At 41.1% G+C, this 15,870-nt stretch overlaps 1 protein-coding gene across 1 annotated transcript in view; it reads left to right on the top strand.

Moving 5' to 3' along the window:
• The window catches only part of LOC120534382 (leucine-rich repeat-containing G-protein coupled receptor 5-like), a 214,445-nt gene that overhangs the window by 165,007 nt on the left and 33,568 nt on the right, over positions 1-15,870 (top strand). The window lies entirely within an intron of this gene.

The raw sequence follows: 15,870 nt of genomic DNA, 5'->3' as shown, positions 1-15,870 counted from the left end.
TGTCCTATCTTTTAAATTGCAGTTAATAGCTCTCAGAATCAAATTATGCTTATGGTTTGATTCCTTTCCTGGTTGGCATTCTCCAGAGACATAGAAGGATTTTTCATTGCACTTTCTTTGTTCAAGAGGTCTCTTTCTTTAACTTTTGGTTGCACCTTCTGGTTGTGGGCTGTACTGCATTCTTCTCTTTGAGGGTTTTACAAAGCTATGCCTGCTAAGTCAACTGTTGATCAGTCAGTGACCGTCAGCAGCAGGGTGAACACATGGCTTACGTACGGTCTCTCTTTCTCTTGTTCTTGTCCTCGCTGCCCCTCAGCAAGGTTCGACGAATGGCAACCTCATCCAAACTCCAACACGGATGAGTGTTCCACCTTTTCATTCCAGCACATTCATCTCTTTTGAGTAAAGGGATGTTGCTTTGATCTCTGTTGCGGCCACACTCTATCAGCTATAGGCAGCCAAATTATGACCAGGTCAAGGTGTAGCATTGTGAGAGAAGAGCAGCTAGTTAGGGTGTTACAAAGGTTTTTATACAGTTGTGCTTGAAGGTTTGTGAACCCTTTAGAATTTTCTATATTTCTGCACAAATAAGACCTAAAACATCATCAGATTTGCACTCAAGTCCTAAAAGTAGATAAAGAGAAACCAGTTAAATAAATGAGACAAAAATATTATACTTGGTCATTTATTTATTGAGGAAAATGATCAAATATTACATATTTGTGAGTGGCAAAAGTATGTGCACCTCTAGGATGATCAGTTAGTTTGAAGGTAATATTCGAGTCAGAGGTTTCCAATCAATGGGATGACAATCAGGTGTGAGTGGACACTCTGTGTTATTTAAAGAACAGGGATCTATCAAAGTCTGCTCTTCACAACACACGTTTGTGGAAGTGTATCATGGCACGAACAAAGGAGATTTCTGAGGACCTTATCAGGGTGATGTTGAAGCGTGGAGCCGGAAGTGATGTCATCAGAGCAGGACAGGGTTGCGTTTGTAAACACGGAAAGGGAAGTCGAGTGCGCGTCTTCTTACGGGTTTGTTTTCCTGCTGAATAAAAGAGAGAGGTGTTAGCACTCTGTTCCAAACCCCTTTCCTGGGAAGTATCACGATCCATTGAGCCAATTGACTGCTCACTACTCATGCGTGTGTGACAATAGATATGTATTATTATGATGATTATTAAGTTAAGCACTATCTATCACAAATACAGCTTGCCTCCTCTGAAATCAGACACACAAATACGTACCTAGAAGAACAAATAAAAGATTTGGGGTCATATCGACTGCTGTTGCCCACAAGCTTTCAGGTTCTTCTATAAAAATCTTCCAAAGGCTGCTGCCAAGAACCGTTCTGAAAATGCGTCTAACATGGACAACGTGCCAGCCTTTGTGTGCCTAGACCTCTGTTGAAAGAAATTAAAAAATTAAATTGGCTGAAGAACAGAGCCTGCAATGTCTCCCTGGCAGTTAATCTTTTCACAGTCCGATGATAAGAGAGACTTTTGTGTTGGGTGAAAAATCCACCAGATGATTAACAGTTACTGGTAGCCAATTTCTCCATTCTTTCATGCTTTCTTTACTAGCCTGCAATTCTCCAGTCTCCATATCAGAATTATTATCCAGAAGAGAATGTTCTCATAAGTGACAAGGTTTAAGATTTGTTTTCTGCTGTGCTGTAATTTGTTTTTCATTTCCTCGTGGTTGTCATCATTTTGTTGCTGTGCTGCTTTGGACCGCTAGGCACTCTGTGCAATGAGTGGCGTCATAGCAGTTGAAGCTCACATTGTGTGTTAATTGGCCTCTGGACTTTGTTTATATACTGTAAAGAAAAGATCCCATGTTGGAAGACCCTTCTTGAGTAGTTCCTAAAATGAAAAGAAGTTTGATACTAAGGCTTCAAGCAATACTTGTTTAGTGTGACCTTAAATTTGTTTCACCCTTTGATTTAATATGCTGAACTCTGGTCTTAGTGTCAGTCTGTCCATTTATGAATGCACCCTTAAGAGAAACAAATTCAAAACGTCTGCTACTCAGCTTTTCCTTGTCATGTGCAATGAGCTGTAATGACTTTGAGAAGCTAGCACTGTGAGAGTGATGCTTTGTTTTCTGCTCCAACATGTTGAGGTTTCCACAGTCACATTGGGGGACCCCCCCTACTGAATTTTATGGCTTTCAAACAACATGTGGTGGTGACCATGACAGGATATTTGTCACATACAGATGACATTTTATCATTATTAGGCTTTTATATTTAGGAACTTCCTAATTTTATTTTCTCTGTCAAGGACCTCAATATATACAACCAAATTTTCATTTAACTCCCATCCAATTTTCAAAGTTAGAACCCCCAAACTGTTTAAAAAAAAAGTTAACAAGGAACTTATTTTAAAAAACATTCCAATACTGTGTGAAAGCTGGCCCGGACACACACAGACGGACAACATATTGTTCATCACCACACACTGTTTATTTACAATATTTACAATTTGCTAACGTGCACCCCCAGTGCCTCTTGCACCGATTCCCCCAAAGTCCAGGGCTCACAGTCCTTGTGCCTTTCCTCTGGCCGCCTCCAGTCCTCTCTCCAGCTCTGCCAACTACCTCCCGACATCCACCAATGACTGGAGAGAGGCGGCCCCTCTTATAAGAACCCGGATGGGCTCCAGCTGCTTCCCGGCAATTAGACTTGGCCACACCCCTGTGTGGCAGAAGTGCCGGTTGCGCACCCGGAAGCCCTCCGGGTGTCCCCTGTCGTCTTCCCCCCAGCACTTCCTGGTGTGGCGGAAGTGCCGGGCTCCCGGGATAAATAGGCACTGGGGCGCCGCCTGGCGGTGGCCACGGGTCCCTACAGGGCTGGGCTTCCAAGCCCTCTACCCGAGGCCCCCAACATAACCAGGATGGACGCCCCCTCGCGGTCTGGAGGAGGCACAAGCCCTCCTCTCGTCCTCCTGGTTCGTCCCGGCCGGGCTCCAGCCCCGGGACCACAACTGTAGTATAAGTTTGCTCTTAAAATCACAACAGAAGAATGGATGACAAAATCCCTGGATCTTTGCAGGAACCCAATCTCAATTCTTATATTTGAACCATGAACCTCAGTCTCTAAAGGAAAGCTTAGATCAGAGTTTGGCACAAAACAGGTAGCACGCTATAGTCAACTTATATTTTAAAGCTTTTAAATGAACATAGTGTGAGAGATGAACCATCCAGTGTGGACCCCACTCCCTTACCTGGCCAGGAGGCATTGATAGCGGAAAGTCAGGGAGAGAATAATGATATCACCTTTCTGTGCTAGGACCCGGATGTGGAAGGACGTTACAGTGGCTACAATGTGGCTGTCATCCTAACAACCACTGAGCGACATCCTGGTTGGACTTGGGAACTGGGAAGGACAGCACAATAGATGACTGTCTGCTATGGGCAGAGCACCCCCCTAAACACTGGGTGGCAGCAAGCCCCATTATGGAGGATTGCAAGGAAGCATGGGAGCTGTGGACCATGGTCCTGCTCCGTCAGGTTCTGTAGAAGCCACCAGATAGTGACAATACAAAGACCGTTGTAGTCCTAACTGACCTGGAAGTGCTTCCTGGAGGCAACTGTTCAAGCACCGGGAGTACTCCCGAGTCAGAAATTTAAAGAGAGCCCTCCACTCGGCTCAGGGAGTTGAGTTTATCGACCTATACTTGTTATTAGAGACCACCCAATCATCTTATTTAATATGAGTTTATGTTTTCTTTCTTCAAAGTTTATGTAGTATGAGGCGACTCAGGCCCATTTTTCAGGCAAGATGTAATCAGGGAATTATATCATTGCATCTAGCCTCGAAAGCTTGCTTATTGTAATCTTTATAGTTAGCCAATAAAAGGTGTCATTTTGCTTGACTTCTCACTACATTATAAGGGCTAACATGGTACAATAAATTATTATTTAAATACATTTATTTAAATTATTTAAATTAAAAGTGAAGGAAAAATGCATACAGAATTAATACATGGGAACACTTCCACACAGTAAATAAATATCTGTCTTTTTATGTCAAGTAGTGAGAAGTCGAGTAAAATGACACCTTGTATTGGTTAACTGAACCAATTACAATATGCTAGGCACCTATGGCAATGGCATGTCTTTCACTGTAGACAAACCACCATTTGTTTGGTAAATGTTTTTTGTGAATCAAAATATTGTGGTTCTCTTCACATTCATTTTCATACAAACCGTTTTGTCAATAGCTAATGATTTCTGACATACAAGTGTGGTGTAGTAGACATGGCACAGAAATTTAAACTTCAGGGTTGTTGAATGAATTCCTGTCTCAGCATCACAATACACTCAGCAGCCACTTTATTAGGTACACCTTGCTAGTATCGGGTTGGACCCTCTTTTGCCTTCAGAACTGCCGTAATTGTTAGTGGCATAGATTCAACAAGGCACTGAAAGCATTCCTCAAGGATTTTGGTCCATATTGACATGATAGCATCACATGGTTGCTTCAGATTTGTCAGCTGCACATCCATGTTGTGAATCTCCCGTTCCACCACATCTCAGATTCGCTCTATTAGATTGAGATCTGGTGACTGTAAAGGCCATTTGAGGCCAGTGAACTCATTGTCATGTTCACAAAACTAGGTTGAGATGATTTGAGCTTTGTGACATGGTGCGTTATCCTGCTGGAAGTCGCCATCAGAGGATGGGTACATGGTGAGTCACTGTTGGCTTTCTATCAGCTCAAACCATTCTCCTCTGACCTCTGACATCAACAAGGCATTTTCACCCTGACAACTGCCACTCACTGGAAATCCCATTAGATGAGCAGTTTCTGAAATACTCAGACCAGCCCATCTGGCACCAACAACTATGCCACCTTTAAAGTAATTTCAATCACCTTTCCTCTCCATTCTGATGATTGGTTTGAACTTCAGCAGGTTGTCTTAACAGTGTCTACAGGCCTACATGCATTGAGTTGCTGTGATTGGCTGATTAGAGATTTGTCTTAACAAACAGTTGAATTAGTGAACCTAATACAGTGGCAGATGACTGTATATATATATATATATATATATATATATATATATATATATATATATATATATATATATATCCATCCATTATCCAACCTGCTATATCCTAACTACAGGGTCACGGGGGTCTACTGGAGCCAATCCCAGCCAATACAGGGCACAACGCAGGAAACAATCCCTGGGCAGGGCGCCAGCCCACCACAGGGCACACACACACACACATACACACACCAAGCACACACTAGGGATAATTTAAGATTGCCAATGCACCTGACCTGCATGTCTTTGGACTGTGGGAGGAAACCCACACAGACACGGGGAGAACATGCAAACTCCGGAAGCGAACCCAGGTCTCCTAACTGTGAGGCAGCAGCTATATATATATATATATATATATATATATATATATATATATATATATATATATATATATATATATATATATATATATATATATATATATAATTAAGCTGTGTAGTCATTCTTGACCTAAGTATTAGCCAGGTTCATCATTTCAGGGTACTCACTCCACCTTTCATTTACACTTGAGTCTTAGCCTAGTATTTTACCAGGAATGATAGCTTCTAAGTGTGAAAGTGATGAGTGTGAACAAGTTTAACCAAAAAAGAGGACTGTCTCCTGGGGATAAATATCCAAATACAGTACATTAATCCTGCTCTCACACACAATAAGCGCTTTCAAAGATCAGTCCTTGTTCTTTCATAGTATTGAAAACTGATACCATTTTCAAATGTAGACATGTGCCCTCAAAGTTAAATGAACGCTGCTCTTTGATAAATCTCATTTTTTCATTTGATGGTTGTACTGAACTCATTTTTATCTAAATGCTTATCTAAACTTTTTTTTAACAATTGTTTAAAACAGAACTGGCCACACAAATGTTTCACACATGACAACCTATCAAGTAACATTGCAGCTGGCTTAAACTACATTACCAAAACTCAACAAATTGTGAACATCTGAGCTATTCATGACTTATATTTGGAGTGAGATTGGACCCTCCACATTAAATTTCCCGCCAGATGTGAAAGTTTACTCAGTCCAGGGCACACCATTCACTGGTGACTGGGTATCAGATCAAAGAATGCATCCTTGAAGTATAGTTGAGCAAGCAGCATGAGCATCCATGATGAGAAAGAGGAAGAAATAGCAAATCCAAGAATCAACAATACCATAAGTTCAAAATCCACAAAATGAATAGATTTGTAACAGCACAGACTGAGCTATAGAAACTGAAAAGATTAACAGGAGTTTCTGTACATTTTTATTAAACAGGCAGTGATGTCAGAGAAAAAGTGTGGTTTGAAATAAGAGACAGCACCTCCTGGTGGCACCTAAGGAACTTAACAGGGCTGCACCAAAGAACTCCACTTCTCATGATGCCCCGTGGGAATCCAGGGTGCTGCTTCAACTCAGTAGGGCTTCCATCAACCATATGCCCTGTGAATGATGACTGACCCTGTCCTTCCACAGTGAGGGCGTACCTGCCATCACTCACAGAATGAACAAATCAGAGTGTGTTTCCAAAAGCCTATGTTTCCTCCAGTACACACTGCAATGCAGAGCTGACATTTTGAGAAGTATGCAGCTCTGGAGTGTGTTTTCAAATGTCTCCATTTTGAGTGGTTACCAACCCTGGGGTAGTGTGGATGAAAGGCTTTTTTAAATGAAAACATAATAGTGTGAATGAAGTGTCAAAGCCTGCTCTGCGACTACAAAAGGAAATCATTATATATTTAATGAGTAGTTTCAACAAAAGTAGATCTTTCATGCCCTGGGATCATGTAATATTTTTTTCCACTTTCTTTGTAAGCAATAATATACAGTTAAACCTACTGATAAAGTGTGGTCCTTCTCAAATGATATTTAGTCATTTTGCAGCCTTTAAATATGTAAGTTTCTTTGAGCTCAAAGGAAATTTAAAAAAGTAATACTGTGCTCGTCACTCTAAGGCCAACTTGTAAATGGTAAGGAGTGATCATTAAGTCTTAAAAGTGGTGACAGGGTTAAATTACATGACTTCTCATCATAGCTGCTGATTTTGTTGTCTGAATAGCTCAGATTACATCAAATTGCAGAAATTGTAGATGACTCTCTGAAGACTTTCCAGCACAGTTTCACGTTTGCAGAGTATCATGCCCTCACCCCCTTTATTTGACAGCCTATGAACAGGCTACCTGACAAAGCAGGTGCTGTATGAAGGGTTTACAGATGCTGTGGTTTCAGCTGCAGTTTCAGACACAACCCTTTAGTGTCTACTACCCACATAGTAGTGAAACTATACAAACTTTAAAAATTAATAAAAAAAAAGCAATTCTGGCCAAGCGGAAGGTAGGTAGGTACACGCCAACATTAGGCGTTGGCACTGCATTTGATCATTTTCAGTTCTGACAGGAGAGCGTCCCCACGTGGAGAGATGAGCACGCGGGGACGTGATATCTCTGGCAGTCAGCAGCGACACACTAAAGCACTCGTAATTGTGACGTTTCTCTTGAAAATATCAAACGTCAGTCCTTAACAATCTCTAGATGGTAATATCTGCTCAACAAACAGGTATCGCTAGCTAAATGGAGGCGAGGTACACTGCAACACATGGCAAGAGATGGAGCGACTTGAACAGAGGCTGGCGCGTGAGTGAGGAGGGCCCCGCCTGGCTCTCCGCTCCTGACATCATGCTTCCCCCTCTCCTCGGCCTGCAGCCTCTCTCTCGGATTCACGCAAATAAATCAATACCGCAAGCAAACATATGATACTTAGCACGATAAGAAAAGTGGCAAAATCAACTGGAATGTTCAAGCAAATTATAGAAAAAAAAACCGATCTAAATCCAATAAGTAGTTCTCTCGTAAAAAACAGACAGACAGGCAGACATACATACAGACAGACATACAGAAGTTGGATTTTAAATATATATATATATAGTGTCAATGAGTGGATGCTAGGGGTTGCTGTTGCCCCAGAAACGCAATGGACAGATGCAGACACTGGTTTAAAAGCACCAAGAAGTATTTTAATTTTCTTCAATATAGTGTCTCTAAAGTACCACATCCACCAACATACACAAATAATCAATAATACAATTCAATCCACTACAATAAACCAATCCTCCACTCCCAGCAGCTCCGTCACACTCCCTCCCAACTCCGGCTCAGCTTGCTGGGTCTGCACTAGTCCTTTAAATAGTCCTTGACCCGGAAGTGCTCCTGTCCTTCTGTCCATGTGATTCCATAGCACTTCCAGGTCAGATAGTCTTCAGCCCGAAAGTACTTCTGTTTCTCCGTCCTCGTGACTTGGGAGTACTTCTGGGCTACCGAGAAAATAAAAATCCCAGTGTCTCTCTGCAGCATCCCACGATGGCAACCAGCAGGGCTGTGAAGCCGAACTCCATTTCCCATGGTGCCCTGTGGGAATCCGAGGCACCTCCATGCTGCAGGGAAGACGCCATCTAGCGTCTTGGATGTGTTTACCGGGATGAGTTGCCGGCCATTAATCACAATATGTAGTTATACAGAGGTAATTCTAGGAGGTTGGATTGATGATTAGTCAATCACTCATCATTCCAAACCCTCTCATTCCAACAGAGGGTAGCAAGAGAAGTCCACATCTTAGAATCTCAGTTCTTTTATAGCTATATTAAAACTTGAGCTGAATAAAATTGGAGATGAATACATTAAATATGTTAAAACTTTAGGCCTTTAACTCAGATGCTTTTCTTGCTGGGATAGGCTCCAGCTGCCCTGTGACCCTGCCCTGGTTAAGTGGATCAAGAAAAAGGATGGATGGATGGATAGTCTTATGCTGAAAAATATCATTCAAATAAAGAAACTGCTTAATTAGGTTTGGATCACCCCGCATTAGAATATTAGACCAATCTAGACGAGATCAGGCCATTGAGCCCAACAAAGCCTGCCAGTCCTATCCATTTAAATTCTTCAAAAATAACATGAAGTCGCGTTTTGAAAGTCACTAAAGTCTTACTGTCTACCACACTACTCAGTAGCTTATTCCAAGTGTCTATCATTCTTTGTGCAAAGAAAAACTTCCTAATGTTTGTGTGAAATGTCCCCTGAACACGTGTCCAACTGTGTCCACGTGTTCTTGATGAACCCATTTTAAAATAACAGTCTCGATCTACTGGAGTAATCCCCTTCATCATTTTAAACACTTCAATTACGTCTCCCGATCAAAAAAGACATATGTGTGTGTTCTCAGCAAGCTGCTCAGTAAATAGACCCAACAGTGCAAAGGTGAATCTTCACTCTTAAGAAGTAAAAAGCATTATACAATTGTAGAAAAGAAACAGAAGGTATCAACCACAGAATGAGATGGTGCTTATTTTTAGTGAATAGGGTCATGAAATGAGACAAAAATGTAGTCAAGAAGTCAAGCCTGGTTGAAGGACATGAGATGTGAAACCGAAGTATTTCACACTAAGAACTACTTTAGATAAAAAAAATATATGTGCAAACTGCTAAAATCCCTTTAGGAATTCCCACAGAAAATGAATTAAAGACACCAATCGCCTAATCACAACAAATGGAGGGAAACCTCAATCTCAAGACAACAGAAGCTCAAATGAAGTGTCAGAGAAAGCCTGCCATGACAGTCATTATCACCTCCAGTGTCCAGCAAGTGAAGAGCCAGCAGCTCCTTACATTCACAGACATGCCACACGGTTAGTTAGGTAAATAAGATGCACGATTAGGGAGCTCAGACCCTCATATTTCCTGTATTGTGTGATACTGTAATGAGTACTGATACTTTTAAGCTGTAATCAATGTCTTTATACTGTGTGCTGTGAAGGTCAAAATCTAAAATGAAGAACAGCTCACTGACTGAGGAGGAGCAGGAGGAGCTATTCTGGTACTTGTTATCCCAAGCTGCTGGCGGGTTCAGCCACAAGTGTTAAGTGATCACTACAAGATGATTGAAACCAAATCCTCTCAAGTGTCAAGATTTAGGCCACTTAGCCACTGAATAGCCTCCAGCTTGTCAGACTCTGAATCTGACACATGCAACTTTGACTTCGTGTTTTCTTGAAAGAGCTCGTGGTGTGTGTGAAATCTGTTAACAGACGGCTGATGCGGTACACCCTCTCCATTTCTTTTTCCATAAAGCCGATGAAATACTTAGAGCGTTGTCGCTTGTACTGTGTAAGGACTTAGGATCAAATAATTACCTGCTGGCATTAAGTCAAGCAGTGTAAGCAGCAGCAAAGGTGAAAGCAAAGAGATGAGAGGAACTGAACAGCAGCTCGAAATGAATGCACCCATTTACATTTTCTCAAATTAGGGAAAAAATACGAAGTACAGTTTGTTATGACTACAATCCCAGTAGTATAATTTAGTTTATAAAGCACCATTCACAATAAATACTATCATAATAGAAGATATATTACAAAACAAAGCAAAGCAAAACAATACTGCGCACTGTAATTATTCATAAATTAATTTACTAATGATTGCAGTAACCTCCTTAATGTTATACATTTATTAAATCTCATCTTTCTACTGTAAAACATGCAAAACACACAAAGTCAGAAGTGTAAATAGTATAACAATATAGAAATAATAATAATGAATAATAATAATAATAATAATGTGAAATGAATATTCATAATAATAAGAATGATGCTAATACCATAAAAGTACATAGTCAGAAATGTAAAAAGTACAATAATGATACAAATAATAATAATGAATAATAATAATGATAATAATATGAAATTAATATTCATAATGATAAAGATGATGCTAATGTCATAAACGTTCAAAGTCAGAAGTGCATAAAAGAGTATAATACTAATAAAAATAATAATAATATGAAATTAATAATAATAATAATAATGATAATAATAATAATAACGATAATGCCATATGTATTGCCAAAATATCTCTTTTGTGTGGTACGTCTTTGAATGGGAAAACTGCTTAAGTGTCCAGCCATTTACCTTGCACTGCTCAACATAACATCACGTCATCATCAAGAAATAACTTCAGGTAAGTAAGTGGATCTTGGCTGTCGACGTTTACTTTTATTCCTGGCTACCCCACAAAATCAAAATGAGTTGCTGCTGGTTTATTTGAAGCAGGGTCAATAGAATCCTAAACGTGAGTGTCACTTTGGGATTCATCAGAATCATTTTCTGTTTTTTAATTGTCCATTTCAATTTTGCTGGCTGAAGACAGATTCACTTCAGCTGCTCAACATCACTGCACATGTCACTGTCGAGAGCGTGCGACACCTGGGATGCTGAAAAATGTTTCTTACGAGACGCCATTATGAGGCTAGGTGAAGCCATGTCTACACTGTTGCCCGGGTAACACTCGGGCCTGACACTTACCTAAGATGCCTCTACCATTGCCCAAGTAAGATCGGGACTAATGCTGTTGGCACTTTTACAGCCCGAGTAATCCACCGGTCTAACGCTTACACGAGATGTGGCCATACAGTTGCCCAACTGATGTTCAGGACTAATGCTTTTAACACTGTTTTCACTGTCTGAGTGACGCTCAGGTCTAATGCTAGGGAGGTTAAGATCATCAGATTCATCAATTTAGTCACTCATTGAGTGAATGGTTTCTGAAATAACAATTGTGATGTTTCTCCTGAAAAATGTCTCTCCAAAAATAAATCAAGTAATCACACAGTATAATGCCCCAGTTTTTTTCAGCAATATGAATTAGTACTGAAAATTCAAGACTAACCAAAATTCACCATCTGGCCAATTCTGGAATACCATTCTTCCATAACTCATAAAATCCACTTTATCACCTTCAAAGTCAGGCTGCTACTCAGCAGGATTACCTCCAGAGGGCAGAATGGCCAGTTGAGCTTGACTCAATATTAACTTTCAACTCCACACGCCATGCGTTAACAGCCAAAAACTCATCCATTAAAGTATTGCAGTCCCAATTGGCAGAGCCCACCTTTCTCTATAACACTGCCACCTTACGTAAATGTACTGAGGACGTGTCTGATTCTTTGCCAGCTCAGCTGCTGGGATAAGCTAAGGATGAAATGCAATTAGACTTACAATCATAAGACCTCTGATTCATGTGGGCTCACTCAACGCCTTTCAAGTTCTGCTGCTGGATTGCAGCCACCTAGTAATGAGACTGAAAATAGCACCTTGGGGACAAGCGGGTCTATGTTAAGTACGAATTGGGAAACAATGTAAAGGGCAATCATTTCAGTGCAATACACTTGTGAAAATATTATAAATGTGTAAGGTAATATGACATGGCGTATTTGTCAGTCATAATCTTTATTAATGCATAATCTTTTACTAACAAACAAGAACACAACACATTATAATCCCAAGAAGTACAAGGTAGACATCTGCTATATAAGTGAAAATAAAATGAATGTAACAAAGAAATGACAACAAGCACCATATGAGATAAAATAAAAAAGACAAAATGGTTAGAACCTTTCTATGTCCAATAATTCAATAGAAATATGCAAACACAGTGTAGAACTGATTTGTAATTGTTTATGAGTTCTAGATGCTAAGGCATTGGACTGTAAGCTTGTCGCTTCATTCCTTGTTTCCTAAGTCCCTCGGAATGACATCACTTCACCATGCTGTGCCTGTAAAGTGTCTTGGGATGGCTTTTATAATGGAACAGTTTCATATAAAATAAAGGTTCATATGTTCCTTATAGTCATGTGTACAGTGAATTTCTTACTTGCATGTGCTATTTAAAACACAACACATTGCCGTGATCAGTGACTATAACAACCTTACTACGAAACTTGTGTCTTGCTTATCTCAATAACCTACCATACCTTACCTCATAAATGGAATTAAAATGAAGGCTGTAATCGGGTGCAGCAATGACAGAATCAAAAACAAACAAATTCTGGTACACCAACCAGGTTGTCCTCTTTATGTGTCCAAGGATGATAGAAAAGAAATATGAAGAAAAGTAATGTAAAGAACTCTCTTAACAGGAGTTTGATAGAGGCTTTTAAGGGGGTCTGGCTTTAAGAAAGCCCTGTCCTGTGGCTTACTCTGCCCAAAAGTTACGCCTCCTTCTGGATTTTATGTTGGTGCGACCACAAGGGGCAGAGCTACTTGCCCTCACTGGGCGGGTTCTCACTGCTACAGTATAAGGGAAAAAGAACAAGACAGTGTAAGTGACAGTACCCCCTCTCACCCTGGTGGGTTATTACATACCGCACCAGAGCCAGTGAGGGAGTCCTTCTTTGCACGTGCATGACAAGGTAAAGTGAAAGTATTCATTTCTGTTAGGTTTTTCAATATTTTACTATTGCAGCATGGAAAAATGTTGTAGTTATTGGGGTTTATTCTGATTTTGAGCTAAAGATGGGACAAGGACTCTCATTCTCACCCAGATCCCTGACTCTTTGGTGCAGTTTTCTACTGATGCTGCAGAAGCTAATGGTGCATAGCATAGTATACTGTAGATAGTACATTATTTTACAGTATAAGTAGGGCACATTGCCAGATGGTATAGGACAGCATAACATAGCACAGTGTAGTGCAGTATAGCACCATTTTATGAGAAATGCATCTGTATTTGAAAAAATAAAAATAAAAAACAAGCAGACTATGACACATAGCGGGACAGTGCAGTTCTGGCTTATACTGTTGTTATAAATATCCGACACTGTATTGTTAAGCTTTCCAATAAAACTCTAATCTCTATATAGTTATAAAATTCAATGGCTGTCTGTCCGCTTTTCATGAGAGGACTACTTAACGGATTTAGATCGGGTTTTTTCTATAATTTGCTTGAACATTCCAGTTGATTTTGCAACTTCTCTCACCGCCCTAATAATCATAGTTTGATTGCAGGAGTGATATATTCAAGCTATTCTGAGACAGAGGCTGTAGACAGAGGGGAGGAGGAAGAGTGACATCAGGAGTGGGGAGCCAGGCGGGGTGCTCTTCACTGCCCTGTTTCACTACAATGCAGGCAGAGCCGCGGAGGACGTCTAGTATTACATAAAGGGTGATAGATAGATAGATAGATAGATAGATAGATAGATAGATAGATAGATAGATAGATAGATAGATAGATAGATAGATAGATAGATAGATAGATACTTTATTAATCACAAGGGGAAATTCACATACTCCAACAGCAGCATACTGATAAAAAACAATTAAAATATTAAATTAAAGAGTGATAACAATGAAGGCATAACAGACAGACAATAACTTTGTATAATGTTAACGTTTACTCCAACCAGGTGGAACTGAAGAGTCATATAGTGTTGGGGAGGAACGATCTCCACAGTCTGTCAGTGGAGCAGGACGGTGACAGCAGTCTGTTGCTGAAGTTGCTCCTCCGTCTGGAGATGATCCTGTTCAGTGGATGCAATGGATTCTCCATGATTGACAGGTGCCTGTCAAACTGTCCAGGTCCGTGCCTACAATAGAGCCTGCCTTCCTCACCAGTTTGTCCAGGCATGAGGCATCCCACTTGTTTATGCTGCCTCCCCAGCACACCACCGTGTAGAAGAAGGCACTCACCACCACCGTCTGATAGAACATCTGCAGCATCTTATTGCAGATGTTGAAGGACGCCAACCTTCTAAGGAAGTATAGTCGGCTCTGTCCTCTCTTGCACAGAGCAACAGTATTGGCAGTCCAATCCAATTTATCATCCAGCTGCACTCCCAGGTATTTATAGGTCTGCACCCTCTGCACACAGTCACCTCTGATTATCACGGGGTCCATGAAGGGTCCAGGCCTCCTAAAATCCACCACCAGCTCCTTGGTTTTGCTGGTGTTCAGTTGTAGGTGGTTTGAGTCTCACCATTTAGTCCTTGACTAGTTTCCTACACTCCTCCTCCTGCCCACTCCTGATACAGCCCATGATAGCAGTGTCGTCAGCACACGTATGCACGTGGCATGACTCCGAGTTGTATTGGAAGTCCAATATATATAGGCTGAACAGGACTGGAGAAAGTACAATGTCAGGCCTGCAGTTCCCAAGACGCACATACTGAGGTCTGTCTGTAAGATAGTCCACGATCCATGCCACCAGGTGTGAGTCTGCTCCCATCTCTGTCAGCTTTTCCCTAAGAAGCAGAGGTTGGATTGTGTTGAAGGCATTAGAGAAGTCCAAAAACATAATTCTTACAGCACCACTGCCTCTGTCCAGGTGGGAGAGGGATCGGTGTAGCATATAGATGATGGCATCCTCCGCTCTCACCTTCTCCTGGTATGCAAACTGCAGAGGATCGAGGGCATGGCGGACCTGTGGGCTCAGGTGGTGAAGCAGCAGCCGCTCCATGGTCTTCATCACATATGACGTCAGAGCAACAGGCCGGAAGTCATTCAGCTTACTAGGACATGATACCTTTGGGACTGGGGTGATGCAAGATGTTTTCTAAAGCCTCGGGACTCTCCCCTGTTCCAGGCTCAGGTTGAAGATGAGCTGTAGAGGACTCCCAAGTTCCAACGCACATGCCTTCAGCAGTCGTGGCGATACACCATCTGTATCCACTGCTTTGCTGGCACGAAGTAAAGTGAACAAATAGCACATGTTGTTTTTTATGTAACTTATTTTTAATTTTTATTTTGTTAATCTAGTGATACAAGTTATCTAATAAAACTGGTACAGTGTGAAAAGGTACCAGACCATCTTAATAACATCATAGGCCCCCTGGGCAAAACAATTATAGCAAAACAGAAATATACATAGGAATCAGAAAGATTGCGGGCGGCCCCTGTGCTCCTGGGACCCCCCTAAGCCAGTGCCCATTGTGTCCATTGTAGCTAAATCAGCCCGTTGAAAGGGAAAATTAGAAAGATGGTTGACCACAGTCAGGCCTGATTACAGCTAACCCTGTT

The sequence above is a fragment of the Polypterus senegalus genome, chromosome 8, assembly GCF_016835505.1.
Source record: "Polypterus senegalus isolate Bchr_013 chromosome 8, ASM1683550v1, whole genome shotgun sequence".
NCBI lineage: Eukaryota > Metazoa > Chordata > Cladistia > Polypteriformes > Polypteridae > Polypterus > Polypterus senegalus.
This window is presented reverse-complemented; position numbering and strand designations above follow the sequence as displayed.